The 6,890-nt window shown below is 40.7% G+C and overlaps 1 long non-coding RNA gene across 2 annotated transcripts in view; it reads right to left on the bottom strand.

Moving 5' to 3' along the window:
- Nucleotides 1-249: 249 nt before the first annotated feature.
- Nucleotides 250-6,890, bottom strand: part of Gm31594 — a 32,958-nt gene continuing 26,317 nt past the window's right edge. For both annotated transcript variants that reach the window (XR_386569.3, XR_386567.4), the window contains one exon: nt 250-714. This is a non-coding gene — a long non-coding RNA (predicted gene, 31594). The remainder of the gene's footprint in view (nt 715-6,890) is intronic.

Below are 6,890 nucleotides of genomic sequence, written 5' to 3'. Positions count from 1 at the left end.
GGGCTGGGTTTTGATGTAAGAGTAGGAGTTATTGGCATTAGAGCTTAGAGGGAGGGAGGAATGACCAAGAGATTTACAGGAATGTTGCTGAGGAAGAAATACTTAAATTTAAAGATGAACGGATGTCGGTATTTCCTCAAAAAGGAAGAGCCAAGACAAAGGTACATTTTATTCGTCAATTTAGCTCACTACGGTGAAATACATGGCAGCATTTATTTATTTAAAAAAAAGTTTCATATTGGTGGGCAGTTTGGGATTTTCTTGTCCATGACCAATTGGGTGGGAAGGCAGTTCATTTGTGGTGCAAGTTTGTGATCGAGTAAATCACCTGCCTCACGGCCAGGAAGCTGCAGAGAAGAAAAGGACGCAGCCAGGCTTCCTTTGAGGATATCTTTCCAAGGGGGCTTCTTTTGAAGATTCTATCGTCATTCAACATCCAGGCCTTCAGCACATGAGCTTTAGGGAGATATTCAACACCTAACTATAAGCCACGTGTTTCTGAGCTGAAGTGGTCACCAACGGCTATTATTAGTCATTGCTGGTGTTATAACATCATTGCTGATGCTAATTATGCTACAATTATACACACTTCAAGTAAGAGGAAACCGAGGCTGAAAGAAGCCAACTCAGAGCCTCGCAGCTACTGAATGGCAGAGTCAGGATTCCACACTTTGATGGACCTGTCTCAAAAGCACTTCAGTGGGAAGCCAGGCCCTAGAAGAAAAAGAAGTGTCCTTTAAAAGCCAGCTACTGTATTAGGAGACAAACCAACCCCAAACCCCACTGGCACAGAACTCTAAAGGCCCACTGGTTCTCAGGAAACTCAAAGGTAGCATTGCTGACTCTCAGCCTTGTGTGGGCTCCAGTCATGGTCCTCCTACTCATTCGTGCATACAAGGAAAGGATGGCAGAAAAGTATGCTGAGCCACGCTGTCTCAGAGCAGCCTTTTTGTCTTGAGTAGGTTACAGCCTTCAGACCTCAGTTCCTTAAGTCAAACCCCATTGGCTTGGCTTCATGCACATGTTTCATGGGCTGTAGCTCTGCCTTATGGCCCAGGCAGTTCTAGGCTGGAGAGCTCTCACAGCATCATCTTACAGCGCTGGCTTTTGAGCACAGGGGCTGGTGCTGCAGAGTTGGGCAGAGCTGTGCAATTGCTTTGGCCTTTAGGGTTGCACATCAGTCCTGCTGCCATCTGAGCATACAACACAGGTGGTGTGACCAATTCCTAGGGATGAGGGATGGCGTGTGTGAGGAACGCCTTCTCAGGGGCATGGGAATGCAGATACTTCAGTATATCATCTCCAAGTCCAAATTCTAGACAGCAGCACAGCTGCCACTCTGCCACTATTTGCTTTTCTAGCATTGTTACAGTTGTAACTAAGCAGATGTATCTTTTAAAATGGAAAGATGCAATCTTTAGTTTTTCAGCTATACTGGTTACATTTCAAGACCCTGGTAGCTACTTGTGTCTAGTGGCTACCGTTGTGGAAAGGGCTGAGATGAAGCATTTTCATCACTGTACAAAACCATATTGAACAATAATGTCTAGAGCAGGGGCAAGCAAACTTTTCTATAAAGGCCAAATAGCCAGTATGTTAGAGTTAGCAGCACATATGGACTTAACTGTGCTGTTACAGAGTAAAGGCAATCGCAGATAATATGAAAGCTAATCAGCATGGTGGTTTTCCAATAAAAGTTTATTAAAATCTAAGTAGGCAGCAGAGAGATATAGTTCACAGCTATCTCTATCTCTATCTCTATCTCTATCTCTATCTCTATCTCTATCTCTATATCTATACCTATACCTATACCATCTATATCATCTATATCATCTATATCATCTATATCATCTATATCTATATCTAAATTTCCCGACCCCAAAGACATATTTTTCATTTCCTGTTGTTCTGGTTATTACCTCTGGTTTATAATATGTCTCAAGATTTCAGTTAATGATGGTAAGAACACAGAGTAACAGCACAAAAGCAAAGTGCCCCCACACAAGGAAGAGCCTATGGAATTCTAAGACAGATTTGGAACCATGATGTATCAGATATTTTTTCAAATGGACTGAACTTCATTCATGTTAAATGGTTAGAGGAAATTTTTGAGTATCAAAAATAGCTTTCTGACCTCGGCACCATATTTCAGTTAGTTTCAATGATATATTGAGAACTTAAGGCAGTTTTTAGCCTACAAAGATAATCCATGTATTCACTAGATGAATCAGTGTATTAACAATCATCGTCATCATTGTCATCACCATCACCATCACCATCACCCTCATCATCATCTCATCTGTATCAAATTCTCAGACGGAGCAGGACATTTTTGTGTTGCCAGATAACTGTGGGGCAGGGCCTAGAAGGAATGCTAACAAATACTGTGTTGATTTTATATCCACACAAAATAACTTGCCTCCTATTAAATACGAAAATCACCCACATCAATAGCAGATGAAAACAATGTAAATTTCTAGAACATAATGTAGGATAATAATTTCTGGCTTTGGAGAGCTAACAGGGAAAGATTGCTGAACCTGGCCTTATTGAGTATAAAAGTTTCTCTCTATAAAATAATCTTACCTAGTGAGTGAGAAACGGGTGTTCAGGAAAACTATTTGGACTTCCGGTAATAGACCAGCTCACAAAATAAATTCCACAAATCAATATAGAAAAGTGAGGTTAATATAGCAATTCTTCCCAAAAGACATTTAAAGGGCAAGAAAGACTCCAGAAGTTTCTTAATCTCATCAATACTTAAGGAAATGTAAGTCTGAATATTTTGTATTTATTATTTTTATTATTATTTTTATTCAATAAGTATAAATTATAGTACACACATGAAACATTTGACTTTAAAGTTGAGAGTTCCTCCGTGTTACTTTTTAAAATTAATCTGTTTAAATGTATTCACTTTATATCATGTTTTCAGTCCCCCTCCCTCCTTCCCTCCCTCTCTCCTTTCCTCCAAGTTCCACCCTTACAGAATCAAGGTCAATGTATGTGCAAAACAAGTGTAGGAGAATCTGGCCTTAAAAGGAACTAGGCAGTGATAGTTTGCCTCTTTTGAACCCCGTTTGTGATGCTGGTCCCACGTAATAAATAGCACAGCCTAGTGACAACACTATAGTTGTGTCAGTGTGTGATACACTCATGGTGACAGAACCTGTTGACATCTTTCTCAGACTAAGCCCCTATCGTTAAGCCAAACATGACTCTATTTGAAGCCAAGTCACAAACCACGAGGAAGGTTATATTTAGATATTAACAGTAAGGAAAGTTGCTAAGGATGTGGAATGACTGGGATTAAAAAAAATTCTTAGTATAAAATGAAATAAGTTTTATTTTTGTATATATATATATAATTATAGTTGGTTATTATTTGTGCCCCCCCCATCTCTATTGTACCACCCTTGTTTATAACAGTTCATCCACCTGCTTTCCTGAGGATGGCAGGGAGGCAAACTGTCAGTCACTCTGAAGATGTTGGTAACGTCTACTGCACATACCCACTTTCTGAACCTGTCCATTTGCCTCTAGAAATACATGTGACAAGAATGTATACATATGACTATAAGTTTGTACAAGAAAGTATACGTATGATTGTTCTCAGCAACAGTTATTTTTGGCAGTGAAAAACTGAGAGAACCAAACTGTTCTCCAAAGGTGGAATAAATATGCTTTAATTATTCTCATTTAGTGCACATGGGTTGAATAAGTCAAAGGCCATACTGTTCTCCATGGAGTCAGAGGACAACTTGGGAAAGTTGGTTCTCTCTTTCCACCGTGTGGGTCCTGGCGGTTGAACTCAGATTGCTAGGCTTGGAATCAAGTGTCTTTACCTGCTGTGGTATCATGCTGGCCCCTGCAACCCTGTTTTTTTTTTTTTTTTTTTTTTTTTTTTTTACTTGAATGGTAACTCAATAAATGTGTCCAATTTCTTAAAATTAGTCAACTATGCATTTTCGATTTAAGTACTCTAAGAAAATATATACATGTTAATTCCCCAAGAAGAGACAAGTAGACAGCTGAGCGAGTGTGTGGAGTCCTCTGTATCAGTGCTGTCCTCACTGAACGACTGCTACCTTACTCAGTTTATATGATTGTTAGACGTGGATCTGAGTTCTTGAGAACATGCTCTGATTTGATGACTGTAGTAGTGGGTCTTACTTGTGTGCTGATAAGGCCTGGACAGAGCAGGCCAGGGGTATCAGAATGGCAGAATGGCAGAAGGGCAGAATGCTTCATTTAGGGCTAGTCTTTGAGAAGTCCAAGCCTTTGGTAGGGGCTACGGTTTGAAAGGTGTCCCCTCTATGACTATGTTTAAGTGTCACGTGTTACATCATTTCAACAAGTTGGCCTTGCTTGAGTAAACAGTCCCACTCAACATCATGCAAACAATCATAATTAAATGCAGTGGCATAACACCCCCCCCATACACACAGACACTCACAGACACACACACACAAACACACAGACACACACACACACAGAGACACACACACAGACACACACACACTGCAAGTAGGAAGGAGATTTTTTTTGGAAGAGGCGATCTAGTAGGAGGAGAAGGGACATAAGGATAATGAGGAGTTGTGATTAAAGCACAGTATACATGGATGGAATCATGAAAGAATAAATTTGAAAAGTAGTGGAGATGTTTAAGAGTGGTTATATCATGAGGGCCCCACCCACATGGAGGGGATTGCTGTTCTAATTAAATATGGAGTTTTGTTCTCTTTCTCTCTTGACCTTCATCCTCCTCCCCTTCTTCTTCCTCCCCTTCCTTTTCCTTCTCCCCTCTTCTCCTATCTCTTCTTATCCTTCCTTCTTCTCCCCTTCCTTCCTTCCTTCCTTCCTTCCTTCCTTCCTTCCTTCCTTCCTTCCTTCCTCCCTCCCTCCCTTCGTTCCTCCCTCCCTCCCTCCCTCCCTCCCTCCCTCCCTCCCTCCCTCCCTCCCTTCCTCCCTTCCTTCCTTCTTTCTTCCTCTCCTTCCATTTCCCTCCCTGCCTTCTGTATTTTCTTGCCTTCTGCCAGGTGATAACTCAAGAAGTATTTCTCCTAATACAGGCACTGTGATATTGCTCCCCCCATTTTTGAATTATAAAGCAATAAATTTATGCTCACTATACATTGCCTGCTCCAAGCTTCTGGGCTGATACACTTGTGATCTCCCAGGTAGTGAGAGGGGCAGAATCATTATGCTCTATTGTTCTCATTTAAAAGCTGTTTATCAGTTAAACAGTGGGTGCTATTTAACAAGGGAAAGAGAGCTTGCTGGAAAACTTGCTGTGAAATGGAAGAAAGATGTAAGAGTCTTAACAAGCTTAGCCTTATTAAAAAAAAGTGTAAGGAGGGCTAGATATTGCTAACTGGTGCCAGCCTTTAAAGAATCATAAGAAACTCTGGGTCTACAGGACGATCTGAAAAATTCTACATAATCAACTGTACTTAAGTATGAGCAAACTTCCTTTGGAAAACGACTGCAGAGAGAAGAGATCTAAGTGCTCAGAATAGATGTGTTGATGATGGAGAATGGCTGAGTTTGAGAAGGACATAAAAGCTGTTGTTCCATCAGTGGCTTTCCAAAATGAGCCCTTCAAAGCCAGTGTTGGGCTGATGGTCTCTCCTGGGGGCTGATACTCTCTTCTGCATGACACCTTGCCTCACCTCCATTTAGTCCTTCACCTTTGTTTCCAGAATGGAGTCACTAACGACCCACTCTGGTATAGGTCTAGAGTGTCAATTGGTCCAAGGAAGCTGTGTCCAGAGAGAGGTTTATCTTGGATCTCCTTCCCTATCCTACCACATTGTCTTCTACCAACGAGCTGATTTGCCTAGTTGCACTAAGGACAGATGACTAGTCAGGCAAGTTTTTTTCTTGAAATTATTCTTTATTAGCCTGCTTTTGCCTTCCTTCATTATCTAAGTTTAGAAATGAATTGCCAGCAGGCTTGATATAATCTTCAAATGAAGCAATTATTGAACACCAGAACTCCCAGCAAGAAACTCAAGGCGATTTTTGCCTCATTACAGAGAACGTTGAATGACTTCCTCTCTCTGTCAGCTGAAGCCACTGCTGTTCCTTGAATGATTTCTATAGCAGTTCCTCTGGGACCAGCTTCCTTGGACCCAACTGGCCCTCTAGACCTTTGTTTAAGTCCAAGCTCCTAGAAATCCTCACAGTGCCTATGTTTGTAAATATGATTTGCATATGGGTCTAGTGAGCTGTTTTGCATGTTGGCTTTTTTGTAAACATTTCATTTGAAGGTATCTAGTCCTTCATAACATACATCATTTGAAGTGTAACGTGAGACCTGTAAAGGGGATTCTTGAGTTCTAGGTGAACACAAAAAGCATTCATTTAAAATTTGTGTATTTGTATCTTGGGGTTACAAGCATAGGTTTTTTTTTCCCCTCTTTTCTCTTCTCTTCTCTTCTCTTCTCTTCTCTTCTCTTCTCTTCTCTTCTCTTCTCTTCTCTTCTCTTCTCTTCTCTTCTCTTTCTGTCTCTCTCTCTTTCTTCCTTCCTTCCTTTCCTTTCCCTTTCTTTCTTTCTTTCTTTCTTTCTTTCTTTCTTTCTTTCTTTCTTTCTTTCTTTCTTTCTTTCTCTCTTTCTTTCTTTCTTTCTTTCTCCCCTCTTGAATGCTAGGTGTGAAAGCTATAGAGGCGTGGGGAGCATGGCTTAGGTGTTTCTTGAAGGCTTCCTTAGAGATGAAATTCTTTTCTGGTAGCATGGATGGTCAGTTGGTGTCAGCTTACTAGCAAGGGCTGCCTTGTAAATGCTCATGAATGTAAGGAATGTTTTGTTAAGCAGAGTTGTAGCTAAATATTAAATTATGTCAACCAAGTTAAAAACTGCTTTGTGGTGCTGGGATTGAACCCAGAT

Source organism: Mus musculus, chromosome 19, assembly GCF_000001635.26.
Source record: "Mus musculus strain C57BL/6J chromosome 19, GRCm38.p6 C57BL/6J".
Taxonomy (NCBI): Eukaryota; Metazoa; Chordata; class Mammalia; order Rodentia; family Muridae; genus Mus; species Mus musculus.
The sequence above is the reverse complement of the archived record's forward strand: the minus strand, read 5'-3'. Positions and strand labels throughout refer to the sequence as shown.